The sequence below is a fragment of the Mobula birostris genome, chromosome 10, assembly GCF_030028105.1.
Source record: "Mobula birostris isolate sMobBir1 chromosome 10, sMobBir1.hap1, whole genome shotgun sequence".
Taxonomy (NCBI): domain Eukaryota; kingdom Metazoa; phylum Chordata; class Chondrichthyes; order Myliobatiformes; family Myliobatidae; genus Mobula; species Mobula birostris.
The window spans coordinates 10,504,116-10,524,510 of NC_092379.1; the positions used below are offsets into that span (position 1 = coordinate 10,504,116).

Consider the following 20,395-nt stretch of genomic DNA (forward strand, 5'->3'; position numbering starts at 1 on the left):
AGTTTTGTGTTGTTTTTTTAACGTAGTTCAGTGTAGTTTTTGTTTTGTTCATGTAGCACCACGGTCCTGAAAAATGTTGTCTTGCTTTTACTGTGTACTGTACCAGCAGTTATGGTCGAAATGGCAATAAAAAGTGACTTGACTTGACAGTGATGTTTATGCCAAGGAACTTAAAGCTGTTCACCCTCTCAACCCCAGATCCATTGATGTCAATAGGGGTTAGCCTATCTCCATTCCTCCTGTAATCCACAACCAGCTCCTTTGTTTTTACGACATTGAGGGAGAGGTTGTTTTCTTGACACCACTGTGTCAGGGAGATGACTTCTAAACTGGTAGTGCGATAGTTACTTGGTTAATGATATGAGCACCAAGTTAGTACAAATTTATGGAATAATTAGCGGCTTATGTGTTTTGGAATGGTCATGGGGTAGTTACTTGGTTATGAGATGACTACTAGGTTAAACTGATGGCTAGCTGGTTAATGATGTTTACGAGTTATGTGATAGTTACTGGCTAACATGTTTTTCTTGGCTGGCTATGGGACGTTTAGCTGATCAACAGATAGTTACTGACTAAGTGCCCGTTGCTGGTTAGCGGGAGTGTATTGCTGGCCATGAAATAGTTACCAGGTTACCAGCTCGTTACCTTGTTTCATCCCTCTGAAGACCTCAGATGTCCCCACTCCTGATTCGCTGGCGCTTCGCAGTCCCTATTGGCTGTTGTCTCCACGCTTCTGATTGGCCTCCGCTCGGCCAACGGCGACTGGGCTCAATGTCTGCGCCGTTGATTGGTCGGTGGCGGAAAGCGGTTCTTGCCGTCGCGCAGGACCGGGCGGTGATTGGTTGGCGGTGTTTGCCCGCCACGCTTTGCGGCTGGCTTGGCCCGATCATTTCCGGCAATCACGGAGTCATGTCCGGGAGCCGGGCCTACCCGCTCGGTGCTGGAAGAGCCTGAGGTTGGAGCGGGCTCCGGGCGGCGAGTCTGCCGACAGCCCAGTCGGAGGTAGGGCCACGGGAGCGGGCGGGTGGGCTGAAGCAAGGCGGCCGGGAAAGGAGAAAGAATGGTGGTGGGGGGGGAGGGGGTGTGGGGGCAAGAGGGGACGGGATCGAGTCAAAGCGCCCCCCCGTGGGCCCAGTGCGGCAGGCGGCTGCTCGGGGGACGGGGCCGACCCTGGGTCAGCGGGGCAGGCGGAGGGGGGCGGCGGCTGTCCGGGGTGGGGTCGGTGCGGGGAGTCCCGGTGAGAGAGGGGACCCGGGGTGGAGGAGCGGTCCCCGGCGTGGGGGAGGGGAACCGTCAGTGGGAGGGAGCCCCGGGGTGTGAGGGATCCCTGGTCGGTGCGGGGGAACCGTTCGTGGGAGGGAGCCCTGGTTAGGGGGACAGCCCCGAGGTGCGAGGGGAACCATCAGCGTGAGAGAGTCCCGGGGTGAGATGATAACCATCCCTGTGTGAGAGCCCCGGTTGGGAGGGTAAACTATCTGTATGAGGGAGCCCTGGTTACGGGAGAAGTGTCGGCTGCGAAGGGGAACCAACAGTCTGAGGGAGCCCTGGTTAGAGGAAGAGTCCTGAGGTGGGAAGGGGTTTGTATGAGGAAGCCCCAGTTAGCGGGGGAAGAGTCCCCAGGGTGGAAGAGCTGAAGGGGTTTGTACGAGGGAGTCGGCGGGGGGCGGGGAGAGTTTGAATGAGCGAGCCCTGGTTACGGGGAGACTCCTGGTGTGGGAGGAGGAAGGAGACCCGGTAAGTGCGGGACGAGTCCTGGGTGGGAGGAGAGCCATCGGTGCGGGAGGCCCGGTTGGGAAGGTGGAAGGGGTTTGTGTGAGGGAGTTCTGGGGTGGGCGGAGAAGGGGTTTGAATGAGGGAGCCCTGGTTTTGGGGCAAGTCCTGGTGTGGGATGCGGAAAGGTGTTTGTATGAGGGAGCCCTTGTTAAGGGGAGGAGTTGTGACCTTTTTGTATGTGGGGGTGTTGAATTTAATTGTGACGCTCCCTATTTTAATAGGGGGTCCCAGGAAAGGGGTTGTGTGGCCTGATTTGTGAGTTTTTTTTGTTCTGTGGGGGAGCCCTCAGTTAGCAAGTGATGCGCTGTGACCACAAACATTTTAAGTGACAGTCCCAGGAAGTGGGCTGTGTTCCTGATTGATTATTTACTTTTGGTGGGGGGGGTGGGGTTTGAATTGTCTCAGGGTAGAGGTGGGGTGGGCTTATTTTTACGTTGGGATCCCAGGATCGTGTGAACGTGTAGGTTTGGGGTGGCTGTAAATCCCGTTTTTATGTGGGCACCATGATGCAAGTCGATTGTGTGTGTGTAAGGAGGTTGTGTCCCTGTTTTATTGGTAAGGGCCCTGAAGACCCTTGTGGAAAGTTGTGAAGTTTTTAATGGAGACCCTGAGTGATGGCTGTGCCCTTGAATTTTTTTTGTGTGGGTTGGGGAGGGGAAGTTTCAGAGTGTTTGCTACTTCTGGGGACAGCTCTGTGGTGGGTGCTGCATTTGGGATGTTGTGCATTTTTGGGTTGGGGGGATTGTGAGAAGGATGTCTGTGTATTCATCTTGCTGTGCTGAGGGTTGTGCCCTTGTTTTCAATGTGATGGGGTGTAATATTATTTTGTGATGATTCATTTACCTCTCCCACCTTGTCCCTCTTTTGCACAATTTTGCTATCAAATTCTTATTACAGATTTTCCCACGGGTACAAAATCACTGGTTTTGCGTGCGCAATTTACATGTTGGGTGAGGAGGGAGTCACTGATAAAAGAGCTGTGGGTCATTGTAAGTTTTCAATCGTACCAGTTAAACAGGGTAGCCTCTCATTTGGGACAACTCTTGTGTTGGCATGGTAGTGTAATGGTCAGCAGTACCAGCGACCAGGGTTCAATTCCCGCTGCTGCCTGTAAGGAGTTTGTATGTTCTTCTCATGACCATGTGGATTTCCTCCGGGTGCTCTGGTTTCCTCCCACAGTCCACAGACATGCCTGTTGGTAGGTTAATTGTAAATTGTCCTGTGATTTGGCTAGGGTTAGGTTGGGGGTTGCTGGCGGCATGGCTCAGGGCTGGAATGGCCTGTTCTGGGCTATATCCCAATATAATTAGACTAATCAAGAAAATAGCTGGCGTCCCCTTTGTTTATTCGGGACACTATGCTGCTTAATTGGGACAGGAAACTTGAGCAGTTTCTAACTAGCGCCAGTTGTGTGCGCTTGTGTGGCCTTGATACACCACACCGCGCTTAGAGCGAACAGTTTTTAAATAGCGTCAGTTGCGTGTGCCTGTATTCAACAAGCTGTGATTTTTTTGTCATTGATATTTGGTGAGAAATGTTTTGCTCACTGCAGTTTCAAGCATTCGGGCTTGGAATTGCCAGAAATGGCTGGGAGTTAAAATGAAACAATTTCCCTACTTCACCAAGTTAGGAACTACGAAGAATTTGAAGATATGGGCAATCATTTTGAATGTTACATTGAAAATGAAGATTTGGAGGATGCATTGTATGAAAGCAGACTACTATCTACACTCGGTGTCTGCGCTGATTTTGTTAATTGCGTCCACTGGGTATATTCCTCCATCGATAATGGGAATTAATTTTAGTTTTATAGTACTGAAATACTGTACGTAGTATTCTAATTTGTTCTGTATTTCATTTAAATATGTAATTTGCTACTCGTTTTGTATTTTTAAAACCTTTTCAACTATTTCCATGACATTTTGGCTAACTGGGGCAGCTGGATAATTGGGCCGAGATGTGCTGATCACGATGTGTCCCAATTAGCTGGAGTTCACTGTACTGTGGTGTAAAATCTGTACGAGTTGGCACAGTCTGCCTGGTCTCAGGCCAAATGCCTAGCCTGTTCAGTCCATGAAAGATATTCCTGCCGCAAGTGCCTGTTAATATTTCCAAGTTACAGAGTCTACGGGAGGCGGTGATGTCTGCGAGCGGAAGGTGTGATGATTCTTGCAGGTGTTGTCACAGATTTGACTGACGTTGCTTCGGTGTTTAATGGAGAAGTTATTTATAGGATTAACACAGCAAATGCTGGAAATACTCGGCAGGTCAGGCAGCGTCAGTTGAGACTATTGTGTCAGGTCTGGCCATATTACTGCGAGGTAATCAGCCTGAAACACTGACTTTGTTTTTCTCTCTCCACGGATGCTGTCTGATCTACTGAGTGTTAACTGCATCCTGTGTTGTGTCCATTTTTTTTCCCTTGGTATACACTATTTTAATTTTTGGTCGTTTCTAAATGTTATAGCTGGGGGGGGGGTGGTAATGGGGATAAGCTCCCACTACCTATTAAATGCTCCCAGTGGTGTGCCCCTCAAGTAGCCCATGACAACCAAGTCCAGCTCCTGGCCTTCACGTGTGGCTTAGCTACCAAGCCCAGTGGATCCGTTTCTACTGACAGGAGAAGGGGCGAAGTCGGGTTACTGGTGCCTTAAAACCAGTTGCTTCAGGCAGATGGGGCTCGTTAGCCGTGTTTGGCAGCTCATTCTCGGAGAAGGAAAATTCTGACCTCAAACCTCCGCTGCCTTGCGGCTATTGCGACCGTGGGGAAAGCCTCGGGGGCACCCCTAAGGGAAAAATCCGGAGCTGGAGTCCCTGAGGCAGTCCTACGTCGAGTTGAACGCTGACTGGCAACTCGTGGAGCCAAACCATATTGGTCTCTGCTGTTCCTTTTGGATTTGTCAGCTGCATGGAGAGGGGGAGTCCGCTGCGTTGATGGCACCTTGCTGTCCGTATCGTACTGCCCTGGCTTGCTAGGACGCAACGCCCGTGGCCGACCTTAACCAACGGAGGGCCTCCATTGAGGAATGGTGGCATGGTACTCATGATTGTGGGAGTTCCCACAGCTCTCAGTGACTGCTGCTATAGGACTTTTACAGATGGAATTTAATGCAGACCAAAGTGTGGTGTTGCAGTTTCGGAGGACAAAATTAACCCCCCCCTGACTGGAGGCCTGGGACTTGATGTGCCGCGGGGACTGGTGCTGTGATCAATGTTCTTTGTCATCTATGTCAAAGATCTGGTTGACAGTGTAGTTAACTGGATCAGCAAATTTGCAGATGACACCAGAATTAGGGGTATGGTAGACAGCGAGGAAGACAATCGAGTTTGCATTCGGGTTCAATGGCAGATGGAATTTAATGCAGGCAAGTGCGAGTTGTTGCACTTTGCTGGGACCAACCGGGGTAGGTCTTGCACAGTGAATGGCAGGGCACTGAGGAATGAGGTAGAAAAAAAAGATTTGGGAATAGAGGTCCATAATCCATTGAAAGTGGCGTTACAGGTAGATGAGGTTTTGACACATTGGCCTTTGTAAATCAAAGTACTGAGTACAGGAGGTGAAATGTTATGTTGAAGTTGTGTTAGGCATTGGTGAGGCCTAATTTGGAGTATTGTGTGCAGTTTTGGTCACCTGCTTATAGGAAATGTGTATTAATAAGATTGGAAAGAGTGCAGGGAAAATTTACAAAGATGTTGCCCTGGTCTAAAGTACATGGAATGAAGTGCCCGGAAGAGTGGAACTGTCTCACTTATTCATCAGTCCACTCTCCCAGCCCTAGAATAGGGCACTTTTAGACAGGTGAACAGGACTACACCGATCCTTTCCACATCGGTCCAAGTGTACCTGAAGCCAGAGCACTTGATTGGCAGTGATGAAAATAATCCAAATCGAGCACTCAGCACAGAAACAGGCCCTTCAGCCCATGCCAGACTATTTAAACTGCCTACTCCCATCAAGCTGCACAAGGACCAGATCCCTCCCATCTACGTACCTATCCAAGCTTCTCTGGGGGTTGGGGGCTTGGTGCTATTGTCGCTGTTCTTTTGTTTCTGCAAGGGAGGGTTTGGGGGATTTGGGAATTGTGAATTCGATTCTTTTTTCCTTCTCATGTGTGGCAGCTTTGATACCTTTTCTTTCAACAACTTCCATGGTTTAGCTGCATTCATGGCTATCTGGAGAAGACGATTACCAGAGTTGTATTGTACATGTATACTTTGACAATAAAATGTACCTCTGAATGAACCCTGCAACCACCACGTGCGCTGGCAGCTCGTTCCACACTCTCATGACCTCCAAGTGAAGAAGTTTCCCTTCGTGCTCCCCTTAAACTTTTCACCTTTCACCCTTAACCCATGACCTCCAGTTCTCATCTCACCCAACCTCAGTGGAAAAAGCCTGCTGGCATTTATCCTATCTATACTCCTCAATTTTGTATACCTCTATCAAATCTCCCCAGAGAACAGAAGTCCTAACCTATTCAGTGGTTCAATGGGAACTCCTGGATCTTCTGAAATGCTTATTTGGTGGGAGGAGATGGCTGACGCAAGGATGAATGCCTTTCTAAACCCACATGCTGGTCTCTTACTGCCAAAGGGCCAACAGCAGAACACCAGGGTTGTAAGCAGCAAAGGAAAATAGAAAGTACTGAAAACGCTCAGCACGCCAGGCGTCACTGGAGAGAGAATGGTGTTGCTGTTTATCCGGTGGCCCAGATTTTTGTCTCGACCTAGGTGGCTGCCTCTGTGGAATTTGTGCGTCCCTCCCCCCCCCCGTGGATATATTTGCATTTCTTCAAGAGCTCGTGTTTTGGGTTGAAGTCCTGTCTGACCTCTTTAGGATTTCCAACTTTCTGCTTTGGTTTTCATCTGCGAATTGACACACATACTTAGATCGTGCTACTTGTATTTTCAAGACCTGAAAGCGGGACAGTCTGCAGATGCTTTAAGTCCAAAGCAGCGTGCACAAAATGCTTGAGGAACTCGGCAGTTCAGACAGCATCATACCTGTATGGGCCCTTGGCTCCCAGTGGAGCTCAGGCAGTCGATGACCTCTGGTCCCCGTCGTCCTCTGTAGTCGACGGTCCGGTTGGAATTCATCTACACTCCTGCAATCCGTTGCATCCGCTGTACAGAGGATTGGCCTGTAGAGCTTCACCAGGGCCCTGTTGGCCCCTCTTGCCCATATCCGCCTCTCACAAAGGGGACATGGGGTTGGACTTTGAGAGGCAGGAAGGATCTATGGAAGTGAATAAACAGGACTGGGGAGGAAGAGGGAAGGGAAGGAGGATAGCTAGGTGATAGGTAAAGCCAGGTGGGTGGGAAAGGTCAAGGTTTGGAGAAGAATGAATCTGATGGGGGAGAGTGGACCATTGGAGAATGTGAAAGGTGGGGGGGAGAGAGAACCCAGGGGGAAGTGATGACCGGTGAGAAGGTTAGAGGCCAGAGTGGGTGAGAGGAGAGAGTGCAAATTATTTTTGTTTACAGATAGGAGAAATCGATATTTATGCCATCAGGTTGGAGGCTACCCGAGCAGAATACAAGGTGTTGCTCCTCCATGCTGAGGGTAGCTTTATCTTGGCAGAAGATCTGGGACCAATGGTCAGAAGAAGGTTAAAGATCCTGTCTAAGAACACTATAGACCGAAGGAAAGTAAAGTTTGAGATGGCACTGTGAGGGCAGAATTCCTGTCAACCTTTCACTGAAGAGGAACGTTTGCACGAGTTTTCCATTATTCTGAAATCTTTTTCTCTTTTGGACTGTTGTTCCATTTCGTGCATTCTAATGCATCGGGCATAATTTTTTGTTGTTTCCTTAGCATTTGTCTTTTTCTTTTGAGGCTGAGCTGCTAGCTTGACACTCAACCCAACAAGGGGCCGGTGGGATTTGAACCCAGGACCATTCACCTCGAAGTCTGGTGCTGGTGCCGCTACTCCACCAGCTGGCTATGTAGCTGACTGTAGAGTTTGTAGGTATGAAGAATTAGAAGGATGATTTCATGTTGTGTAGTTGTCTGGAGATTTCAGATCTGCTGTCACCCTGCCTTGAGTGGCTGTTCTACTTTATTGTGCAGCCAGATGCGAACAAGAGAATGTGCAACTTTCCAGGAGGGGAGCATCTCTTCCACCTCCAAGGCTTCTGGGCAATGGCTGATTGAGATTGGAGGGTTGTTTTTGCCCAATTTATATGGACAATTTGGGGCTTGTACTAAACCTAACAGAAGATGGAATTGGCAATAAGTTCTCAAAGATGTAGTGGATTGTAATAAGTTCTGGTTGTGGGAGATTGCCCCTTAGATCAGGGTTCCTAACTTTATTTATGCTGTGGACCAATACCATTGGACCAGGGGTCCGTGGAACAGGTTGGGAGTCCCTGCCTTAAACTGACCTTTGATCCTCGGTGGACCAATCTGACTGAGGGGTCTGAAATGTTGGTTTCTCTCTTGCTTGGAGATGGCTGCAGAAGAAAAAAAAACACTTTGATTGTTTGCTGTGTTCTCAATGCATTTCTCATCTGTGGCTAGCATCTCCTGTAAATTGTGCCTTTTCCAGCTTCAGAATCTCTTGAAGTTTCTATGTCCATTGAGTTTTTGTGTTTGATGTTATATAGGAAGTCAAGCAGCCAAGTAAGACCATAGGGCAGAATTAGGCCATTTGGCCCATTGAGTTTGTTCTGCCAGGTCCCACAGACGGTGGTGTACCAGTCTGGTTTTACAAACGTTTGATAGCCCCAGCACTATAACACCTCAGAAGATACTTCTGCCTTGATTGCAAGACTTGTCTGAAAGATAGCCCCTGCAAAAATGCAGCTGTCCTTCCGTACAGATCTAGAGTGTTGGCCTAGATTTTTCTTGTAACGTGTGTCTGCAATGGAAATCGCACTCACCACCCGGTAGTTCAGGGTGTTGCTCATTTAGCCGCAGCTCTGTGAGGCTAATGGGAAAGGAGCAACTGGTGTGGGCTAGTGCCTTGGTCACTTTGTGACACAGGAGCAGAAATAGGCCATTTGGTCAGTTGAGTGATCTGCCATGCTATCACAGCTAATTTATTTTCCCTCTCCACCCCATTCTCCTGCCTCCTTGCTGCACCCTGACTAAGCAAATAAGTATACCCAATGCCTTGGTCTCCACAGCCATCTATGGTAATGAATTTCACAGATTCCACAACACACAAATTGCTGGAAGAACTCTGCAGATCAGGCAGCGTTTATGGGGAGAAATGGGCAGTTGATGTTTCCAGTCGAAACCCTTCATCAGGACTGGGGAAAAATGGAGGGTAGATGACCAGCTATTTCTACCTGACTCCTTCAGAAGCACATGATACAAAAATAAAACCCCTCAATGAGGGAGTGACCTCGACTTTCTGCAGGCCGCTGGGTTTCATGCAGACAGCGGTACGTCCTTGGTTGACTGATCTGTCCCTTTGTGAAGATAAACAAAAAACGGCTTTTGTACTCTATTTCGAACTCGGATCAGGTTTAACGTCACTGGCATATGTCGTGAAATTTGTCTTTGCGGCAGCAGTACAATGCTGTACACAATAGAAGACAATGTGAATTACAGTAAGTATGTAATATTTAAATAGTGCAAAAATAGAAATTAAAAAAATAGTGAGGTAGAATTCGTGGGTTCAATGTCCATTCAGAAATCAGGTGGGAAGATGCTGTTCCTGAATTGTTGTGTCTTCAGGCTCCTGTGCCTCCTCCCTGAGGGTAGCAATGAGAAGAGGGCATGTCCTGGGTGATGGGGTACTTCATGATGGACCCAGCCTTTCTGAGGCACCGCTCCTTGAAGATGTCCTGGATGCTATGGAGGCTGGTGCTCCGATGGAGCTGACTGAGTTTACAACTCTGCAAACAACAGGAATTCTGCAGATGCTGGAAATTCAAGCAACACACATCAAAGTTGCTGGTGAATGCAGCAGGCCAGGCAGCATCTCTAGGAAGAGGTGCAGTCGACATTTCAGGCCGAGACCCTTCGTCAGGACTAACTGAAGGAAGAGTGAGTAAGGGATTTGAGAGGGGGAGGGGGAGATCCAAAATGATAGGAGAAGACAGGAGGAGGAGGGATAGAGCCAAGAGCTGGACAGGTGATTGGCAAAAGGGGATACGAGAGGATCATGGGACAGGAGGTCCGGGAAGAAAGACAAGTGGGGGACGGGGACCCAGAGGATGGGCAAGAGGTATATTCAGAGGGAGAAAAAGGAGAGTGAGAGAAAGAATGTGTGCATAAAAATGAGTAACAGATGGGGTACGAGGGGGAGGTGGGGCCTTAGCGGAAGTTAGAGAAGTCGATGTTCATGCCATCAGGTTGGAGGCTACCCAGACGGAATATAAGGTGTTGTTCCTCCAACCTGAGTGTGGCTTCATCTTTACAGTAGAGGAGGCCGTGGATAGACATGTCAGAATGGGAATGGGATGTGGAATTAAAATGTGTGGCCACTGGGAGATCCTGCTTTCTCTGGCAGACAGAGCGTAGATGTTCAGCAAAGCGGTCTCCCAGTCTGCGTCGGGTCTCGCCAATATATAAAAGGCCACATCGGGAGCACCGGACGCAGTATATCACCCCAGTCGACTCACAGGTGAAGTGTTGCCTCACCTGGAAGGACTGTTTGGGGCCCTGAATGGTGGTAAGGGAGGAAGTGTAAGGGCATGTGTAGCACTTGTTCCGCTTACAAGGATAAGTGCCAGGAGGGAGATCAGTGGGGAGGGATGGGGGGGACGAATGGACAAGGGAGTTGTGTGGGGAGCGATCCCTGCGGAATGCAGAGGGGTGGGGGGGGAAGATATGCTTAGTGGTGGGATCCCGTTGGAGGTGGCGGAAGTTACGGAGAATAATATGTTGGACCCGGAGGCTGGTGGGGTGGTAGGTGAGGACCAGGGGAACCCTATTCTAGTGGGGTGGCGGGAGGATGGAGTGAGAGCAGATGTACGTGAAATGGGGGAGATGCGTTTAAGAGCAGAGTTGATAGTGGAGGAAGGGAAGCCCCTTTCTTTAAAAAAGGAAGACATCTCCCTCGTCCTAGAATGAAAAGCCTCATCCTGAGAGCAGATGCGGCGGAGACGGAGGAATTGCGAGAAGGGGATGGCGTTTTTGCAAGAGACAGGGTGAGAAAAGGAATAGTCCAGATAGCTGTGAGAGTCAGTAGGCTTATAGTGGACATCAGTGGATAAGCTGTCTCCAGAGACAGAGACAGAAAGATCTAGAAAGGGGAGGGAGGTGTCGGAAATGGACCAGGTAAACTTGAGGGCAGGGTGAAAGTTGGAGGCAAAGTTAATAAAGTCAACGAGTTCTGCATGCGTGCAGGAAGCAGCGCCAATGCAGTCGTCGATGTAGCGAAGGAAAAGTGAGGGACAGATACCAGAATAGGCACAGAACATAGATTGTTCCACAAACCCAACAAAAAGGCAGGCATAGCTAGGACCCATACGGGTGCCCATAGCTACACCTTTAGTTTGGAGGAAGTGGGAGGAGCCAAAGGAGAAATTATTATGAGTAAGGACTAATTCCACTAGACAGAGCAGAGTGGTGGTAGAGGGGAACTGATTAGGTCTGGAATCCAAAAAGAAGCGTAGAGCTTTGAGACCTTCCTGATGGGGGATGGAAGTATATAAGGACTGGACATCCATGGTGAAAATAAAGCGGTGGGGGCCAGGGAGCTTAAAATCATCGAAAAGTTCTCTAACTTCCGCTAAGGCCCCACCTCCCCCTCGTACCTCATCTGTTACTCATTTTTATGCACACATTCTTTCTCTCACTCTCCTTTTTCTCCCTCTGTCCCTCTGAATATACCTCTTGCCCATCCTCTGGGTCCCCCCCCCCCGTCTTTCTTCCCGGACCTCCTGTCCCATGATCCTCTTGTATCCCTTTTGCCAATCACCTGTCCAGCTCTTGGCTCCATCCGTTCCCCTCCTGTCTTCTCCTATCACTTCCGATCTCCCCCTCCCCCTCCAACTTTCAAATCCCTTACTCACTCTTCCTTCAGTTAGTCCTGACGAAGGGTCTCGGCCTGAAATGTCGACTGTACCTCTTCCTACAGATGCTGCCTGGTCTGCTGCGTTCACCAGCAACTTTGATGTGTGTTACAACTCTGCAGCTTATTTCGATCCTGTGCAGTAGCCCCCATACCAGACGGTGATGCAGCCTGTCGGAATGCTCTCCACGCTACATCCAGAAGTTTGTGGGTGTCTTCGGTGACGTACCAAATCTCCTCAGACTCCGATTGAGACCTAACCACTGTCGTGTCTTTGTAGCTGCATTGATATGTTGGGCCCAGGACAGATCCTCAGAGATGTTGACAACCAGGAACTTGAAATTGCTCACCCTTTTCTGCCCGAGAGTTGGAGGGTGGTTCATGTGGGGGGTGGGGGGGGGAATGTAGTTAGTTCCGCTGTCATTTGTGTTCTGAGTTCTGCCGAGCATTGTGTGCATGCTATCCTGGTACAGGAATTCATCGTGACACGGGTGGGTGTCCTTGTGTGTTGGTCACCGGGGTAATGTAGGGGTTCGAATGACACTCTTGATAGCCGGGGGGCACATTGGTGTCCAGAGTTCACTTCTGGCTAGTTTGTCCAGCTTCCCTTGACCACGGGGGTTTCCTCTGAGTGCTCTGGTTTCCTCTCCGATTCCAAAGACTTACCAATTAGTAAGTTGATTAGTCTTTGCAAATTGTCGTGTGATTAGGCTAGGGTTACAGAGGTGATTTGCTGGAAGGGTCTGTTCCACGTTGTTTCCAAAAATAAATTTACATTTTGATAGTTGAGGCCTCCGTTAGTCGGGGTCGACTGTGGCTGTTGCAGCCCAGCTTTCGACAGGATACCCAAGCCAAGGCAGTACAATATGGAGAGCAAGCTATTGGCCATGTAGCAAGCTCCCCCTCCCCACACATCTGATTGCAAAGGAACAGCAAAAACTGATAGACTTTTGCACCAGCTGTGTCACATGAGTTGCCAGTCAGGATCGAACTCAACGTGGGGACTCCAGTTCCAGATTTTTCCTCGGGGTTTACTCCCGAAGCCTTCCTCGTGAGTGGGTGTAGTCACAAGGCAGCAGAAGTTTGAGATCAGAGTTTTCCTTCACCTAGATGAGCTGCCAGCCACGGCTGACGGGCCCCGTTTGTCCAGAGCGACGGGTTTTAAGGCGCCGGTAATCTGCCTTTGCCCTGTGGAAATAGTTCTGCGGGGCTTGGTGGCTGAGCCTCGTGCGAAGGCCAGGAGCTAGACGTGGTTGTTAGTCTGTTTGAGGCGCACGCCACTAGGAGCATTTAATAGGTGTTGGGAGCTAAATAAATCTGAATTACCGGGCTTACGACATGCATCTGAAAGACACTCGGGGTGTCGGAGTTCAGTTCCGGCGTCATCCGTAAATAGTCTGCACATCCTCCTCGTGGAATGTGGGTGGATTTTCTTCAGCTCCTCCAGTTTCCTCCCACAGTCCAAAGACGTACCAGTTAGTAAGTTAGTTGAAAATGTCCTGTGATTGGGCTGGGGTTAAATCAGGGGTTGCCGGGCAGCCTATGGCACACAGGTGATGGCAAGGAGGTGCCTATCTACCAAAGGTGCTCTTTCCCCTTTGGGCAAAGAGTATCACCTGCTTATCCCCCCCCACCCCCCGATCAGCGTCACGTGAAGCCGTGGGAGCAGATGGTGGATGGTCGTATGAGCAGCTGGTGCAGATGCAGGGGTTCAAAGACGTGAGCTGTGTGTTCGTACTGGCCTTGAGTTACTAGTGCTATTCAGAATCAAAATCGGGTTTAATATCACCGGTTGTTGTAGTGAAATTTGTGGTCTTAGCAGCAGTAGTAGAATGCAATACATGATAACATAGAATAGTACATCACAGTACAGGCCCTTCGGCCCACAATGTTGTGCCGACCCTCAAACCCTGCCTCCCATATAAGTCCCCACCTTAAATTCCTCCATATAACTGTCTAGTACTCTCTTAAACTTCACTAGTGTATCTGCCTCCACCACTGACTCAGGCAGTGCATTCCACACACCAACCACTCTCTGAGTAAAAAACCTTCCTCTAATATCCCCCTTGAACTTCCCACCCCTTACCTTAAAGCCATGTCCTCTTTTATTGAGCAGTGGTGCCCTGGGGAAGAGGCGCTGGCTATCCACTCTATCTATTGCTCTTATTATCTTGTACACCTCTATCATGTCTCCTCTCATCCTCCTTCTCTCCAAAGAGTAAAGCCCTAGCTCCCTTAATCTCTGATCATAATGCGTACTTTCTAAACCAGGCAGCATCCTGGTAAATCTCCTCTATACCCTTTCCAATGCTTCCACATCCTTCCTATAGTGAGGCGACCAGAACTGGACACAGTACTCCAATCGTGGCCTAACCAGAGTTTTATAGAGCTGCATCATTACATCGCGACTCTTAAACTCTATCCCTCGACTTATGAAAGCTAACACCCCATAAGCTTTCTTAACTACCCTATCCACCTGTGAGGCAACTTTCAGGGATCTGTGGACATGTACCCCGAGATCCCTCTGCTCCTCCACACTACCAAATATCCTGCCATTTACTTTGTATTCTGCCTTGGAGTTTGTCCTTCCAAAGTGTACCATCTGACACTTCTCCGGGTTGAACTCCATCTGCCACTTCTCAGCCCACTCCTGCATCCTATCAATGTCTCTCTGCAATCCTTGACAATCCTCTACACTATCTACAACACCAACCTTTGCGTCATCTGCAAACTTGCCAACCCACCCTTCTACCCCCACATCCAGGTCGTTAATAAAAATCACGAAAAGTAGAGGTCCCAGAGCAGATCCTTGTGGGACAGCACTAGTCACAATCCTCCAATCTAAATGTACTCCCTCCACCACCACCCTCTGCCTTCTGCAGGCAAGCCAATTCTGAATCCACCTGGCCGAACTTCCCTGGATCCCATGCCTTCTAACTTTCTGAATAAGCCTACCGTGTGGAACCTTGTCAAATGCCTTACTAAAATCCATATAGATCACATCCACTGCACTACCCTCATCTATATGCCTGGTCACCTCCTCAAAGAACTCTATCAGGCTTGTTAGACACGATCTGCCCTTCACAAAGCCATGCTGACTGTCCCTGATCAGACCATGATTCTCTAACTGCCCATAGATCCTATCTCTAAGAATCTTTTCCAACAGCTTTCCCACCACAGACGTAAGGCTCACTGGTCTATAATTACCCGGACTATCCCTACTACCTTTTTTGAACAAGGGAACAACATTCGTCTCCCTCCAATCCTCCGGTACCATTCCCGTGGACAACCAGGACATAAAAATCCTAGCCAGAGGCTCAACAATCTCTTCTCTTGCCTTGTGGAGCAGCCTGGGTAATATTCCGTCAGGCCCCGGGGACTTACCTGTCCTAATGTATTTTAACAACTCCAACACCTCCTCTCCCTAAATATCAACATGCTCCAGAACATCAACCTCACTCATATTGTCCTCACCATCATCAAGTTCCCTCTCATTGGTGAATACCGAAGAGAAGTATTCATTGAGGACCTTGCTCACTTCCACAGCCTCCAGGCACATCTTCCTACCTTTATCTCTAATCGGTCCTTCCTTCACTCCTGTCATCCTTTTTTTCTTCATAGAATTGAAGAATGCCTTGGGGTTTTCCTTTACCCTACTCACCAAGGCTTTCTCATGCCCCCTTCTTGCTCTTCTCAGCCCCTTCTTAAGCTCCTTTCTTGCTTCCCTATATTCCTCAATAGATCCATCTGATCCTTGCTTCCTAAACCTCATGTATGCTGCCTTCTTCCACCTGACTAGATTTTCCACCTCACTTGTCACCCATGGTTCCTTCACCCTACCATTCTTTATCTTCCTCACCGGGACAAATTTATCTCTAACATCCCGTAAGAGATCTCTAAGCATTGACCACGTGTCCATAGTACATTTCCCGGCAAAAACATCATCCCAATTCACACCCACAAATAGCCTTACAGCCTCATAATTTGCCTTTCCCCAATTAAAAATTTTCCTGTCCTCTCTGATTCTATCCTTTTTCCATGATAATGCTAAAGGCCAGGGAGCAGTGGTCACTGTCCCCAAGATGCTCACCCACTGAGAGATCTGTGACCTGATCCGGTTTATTACCTAGTACTAGATCTAGTATGGCATTCCCCCTGGTCGGCCTGTCCACATACTATGACAGGAATCTGTCCTGGACACACTTAACAAACTTTGCCCCATCTAAACCCTTGGAACTAATCAGATGCCAATCAATATTAGGGAAGTTAAAGTCGCCCATGATAACAACCCTGTTATTTTTGCACCTTTCCAAAATCTGCCTCCCAATCTGTTCCTCTGTATCTCTGCTGCTACCAGGGGACCTATAGAATACCCCCAATAGAGTAACTGCTCCCTTCCTGTTCCTGACTTCCACCCATATTGACTCAAAAGAAGATCTTGCTACATTACCCACCCTTTCTGTAGCAGTAATAGTATCCCTGACCAGTAATGCCACCCCTCCTCCCCTTTTTCCACCCTCTCTATCCCTTTTAAAGCACTGAAATCCAGGAATATTGAGAATCCATTCCTGCCCTGGTGCCAGCCAAGTCTCTGTAATGGCCACTACATCACATGTATGTATCCAAGCTCTCAGTTCATCACCTTTGTTCCTGATGCTTCTTGCATTGAGGTGCACACATTTCAGCCCTTCTACCTTACTGTCTTTACACAGTTTATTCTGCTTCTCTTTCCTCAAAGCCTCCCTGTATGTTAGATCTGGCTTTACTCCATGCACTTCTTTCACTGCTCTATCGCTCTGGGTCCCATCCCCCTCACAAATTAGTTTAAACCCTCCCGAACCATGCTAGCAAACCTACCTGCAAGGATATTGCTCCCCCTCGAGTTCAGGTGCAACCCATCCAATCTGTACAGGTCCCACCTTCCCCAGAAGAGATCCCAATGATCTAAAAATCTAAAACCCTGCTCCCTCCACCAACTCCTCCAATTCTTACCATCACTGGCAGCAATCCTGAGAATGCCACCCTTGAGGTCCTGTTCTTCAGCCTTCTGCCTAGTTCCCGAAACTCTCACTTCAGGTCCTCATCCCTCTTCCTGCCTATGTCGTTGGTCCCAACATGTATCACGACTTCTGGTTGCTTTCCCTCTCGTACCAGGATGTCATGCACCCGGTCAGAGACATCCCGGACCCTGGCACCCGGGAGGCAACAAACGATGCGGGTGTCCTTCTCACATCCACAAAATCTCCTGTCTGCTCCCCTGACTATAGAGTCTCCAATGACGACAGCTCTCCTCTTCTCTGTCCTACCCTTCTGCACCACAGGGTCAGACGCAGTGCCGGAGGCCCTGCCACCGTGGCTCACACCTGGTCGGTCATCCCCGCCAACAGTATCCAGGATGCTAAGCTTATTATTCAGGGGAATGGCTACAGGGGTACTCTGCACTACCTGTCTGCTCACTTTCGCTTTCCCCCCTCTGACTGTCACCCAACGACCTGCTTCCGACAGCCTAGGTGTGACTACTCCCTGTAGCTCTCATGTATGACTGCCTCATTCTCCCTTATGAGTCAAAGGTCATCCAGCTGCTGCTCCAGATTCCTTACACGGTCTTCCAGAGCACCCAGCTGTATGCACTTCTGGTAGATGTGACTCTGCGGGAGAGGGGAGTTCTCCCAAGACTGCCACATCTCACATGAGAGGCACGTCCGTCTCAGGAGACATTGTGAAAACTAACTGCGAGCGAGCTTGTCCTCCGCCTCTTCTCGTCGAAGCCTCTGGAGTCAAAGCCTCAAAGCTCCACTCCTTCACTGGCCCCCTCACTCACTGGCCACTTTCCACTGGCCGCTTCGCTTGAGCTATTCCTCTGTTTATCTGTTTGAGCTTTCCAAAATGTTTGGTCACCTGACCTCGATTGCCCAATCAGCTGCTTTCTGCTGAATCTGAGCTATTCCAATCTTGATTGTCTTAGCAACGGCTTTCTGCTGATCTGTTCAAATCTTGATTGACTTGATTGCACAGACCATCTGCCAGAATCTCTCGAGTCAAAGCCTCAAAGCTCCACTCCTTCACTGGCCCACTCAGGCACTGGCCGCAACCTCTGATTTAACCCAGCCTAATCACGGGACATTTTCAACTAACTTACTAACTGGTACATCTTTGGACTGTGGGAGGAAACTGGAGTAGCTGAAGAAGCTGAAGTAGATAATCTGGCAAGATTTGGAATTGCTGTTTGCAAATTGTTGATGTGGTTTGGAATGCTGTTGTTGCTTCTGTTGTTTCATTGTGCATTGGGGGTTGGTCTTTTTTTTAAACTTGGAATCTTCCGTGTTTCTTGTTCTGTGGCTGCCTGTAAGCAAACAAATTTCAAGGTTGTATAATTTATACATTCTTTGAATCTTCGAATAAAAACTGCTTACTGTAAATGTATATGATAGTTATACAAGTAGTGCACAGAAATTAGAAATAAAAGTAGTGAGGTAGTGGTCATGGGTTCAATGTCCATTCAGAAATTGGATCTCAGGGGAAGAAGCTGTTCCTGAATTGTTGAGTGTGTGCCTTCGGGCTTCTGTACCTCCTTCCTGGTGGTAGCAATGAGAACAAGGCATGTCCTGGGTGATGGGGGTCCTTAATGATGGACGCCGCTGTTTCGAGCTACCACTCCTTGAAGATGTCTTGGATACTACGGAGGCACATATCCCTGAGGTGTGCCATATACCATATCCGCTAAAATGATTGGTTATGCATTATTTGGTGGTGAGGATTTATTTATTTGGAGATACAACATGGAACAGGGCCTTCCAATCCAACAACCCACCTATTTAACACTGGCCTCACCACAGGGCAATTTGCAATCACCAATTAACCAACTAACCCTGAGGTTCCCAGCCTGGGGTCCATTGACCCCTCGGTTGATGGTAGGAGTCCATGGCGTGGAAAAAAAGATGTTGGAACGCCCGCACTAACCGGTACGTCTTTGGTCTTGCAGGAAATCCACAGGGTTCTCCTCCAGTTCCTTGTAGGTGGTGCCAGAATTGAACTCTGAACTCTGGGGCGCCCCGAGCTGGAGTAGTGTCGCGCGAGCCGCTGCACTGCTGTGGAGACATACAAAATCCCTCCGGAATCTACGGGGCACCGTTCGTCAAAATAGTTAAAATAACTACCCCTGCCTTAAGGTAGCTTGATCACATGGTGATGTAGGCAGCAATGTTTGCAATCAGTTTTGTTTAAAATTTAGGAAATGGATCTCAATGTTTGCAATCCAGGAGAGGTTGGGAGTAGATCATGTGACAACAAGGTAGTTTGGCGTCCATTTTAGTTATTTTGTGTTCGCTTAAGGAGGGAGACCCGTTTTGACTGCAGGTGTCTAAAATATTAAAACATGGAAGCTAGACCCAAACCTTTAGGGGTAGCATACAGATGTCAAACACTTGTGATTGGGATACAGGGTTCAGGACAGGAATAGGCTGATTATTCCAGGAAGCTGGTACTAGTATTCAATTAATGACTCTCAAGACCAGGAGATGACCACAATGACAAGTTCAAACAAATAAACTTCACTGTTCTGCATCCGGTAAAACTCTTGACCAACAAGTTCTTTCTCCGTTTCCAAGGTCAAAGTACAGGTGTCACAATGTACAACCCTGAGATTCATTTTCTTGTGGGCATTCACAGTAAGTACAAGAAACTCAAAAGAATCAGTGAAAGACTGCACACACCAGGACGGGCAAACAAGAACAGCAAGCTGTACAAATTCAAAAAGAAAGAAGGAATAATAAGTAAGCAATATATGTTGAGAACATGAGGTGAAGAGTCTTTGAAAGTGAGTCCATAGATTGTGGGAACAGTTCAGGGATGGGGCAAGTGAAGTTATTCCCCCACTGGTTCAGGAGCTTGATGATTGAGCGGTAATAACTGTGGTGAGGTTCCTGAACCACCTTCCGGACGGCAGCAGTGAGATGAGAGCGTGACCTGGGTGGTGGGGGTTCTTGATGATGGACGTTGCTTTCCTGTGACAGCGCTCCGTGTAGATGTGCTTATTGGTGGGGAATGCTTTACCCGTGATGGACAGGCTTGCATCCACTACTTTTTTTTTCCATTCAAGGGCCATGGTGTTTCCATACCAGGCCGCGATGCAGCCAGTCAATATACTCTCCACTACACATCTATAGAAGTTTGTCGAAGTTTTAGATGTTTGTGACAAAGTCATGCAGATTTAGTAGAAGCGGTGTCATGCTTTCATCGCATTTGCACTTGTGTATTGGGCCCAGGATAGACCATCTGAAATGATAACACTGAGGAGTTTAAAGTTGCTTGTTCTTGCGACCTCTTATTCCCCCGGCGAGGACTGGCTCGTGGACTTCTGGTTTCCTCCTCCTGAAATCAGTAATCAGCTCCTTGGACTTGAAAATCTGGCAGAGTAGTGCCATAACAACCTCTCACTCAGTCTCCCTCCTTTATGCTGTTTTGTCGTTGCGTGCTATCTTTCTCAACCCGCAAAACCGAAATGAACAATCTGCTTGGATTGAGGTTGCATTTATTTCGAGGTACACCACCCCCATCAACAACCCCTATTTAATCGTAACCTGACCAGAGGACAACTTAGTGACCAGTCAACCTACCCGGTGCGAGGAAACCGGAGCTCCCGGAGGAGAGCCACC

General features: G+C 48.6%; 1 protein-coding gene across 2 annotated transcripts in view; it reads left to right on the forward strand.

Annotated features, from left to right (window-relative positions):
- Positions 1–869: 869 nt before the first annotated feature.
- LOC140203813 (RAC-beta serine/threonine-protein kinase) overlaps positions 870–20,395 on the forward strand; it is a 155,920-nt gene continuing 136,394 nt past the window's right edge. For both annotated transcript variants that reach the window (XM_072269901.1, XM_072269900.1), the window contains exon 1: positions 870–1,002. The gene's annotated coding sequence lies outside the window, so the exon portion shown is untranslated. The remainder of the gene's footprint in view (positions 1,003–20,395) is intronic.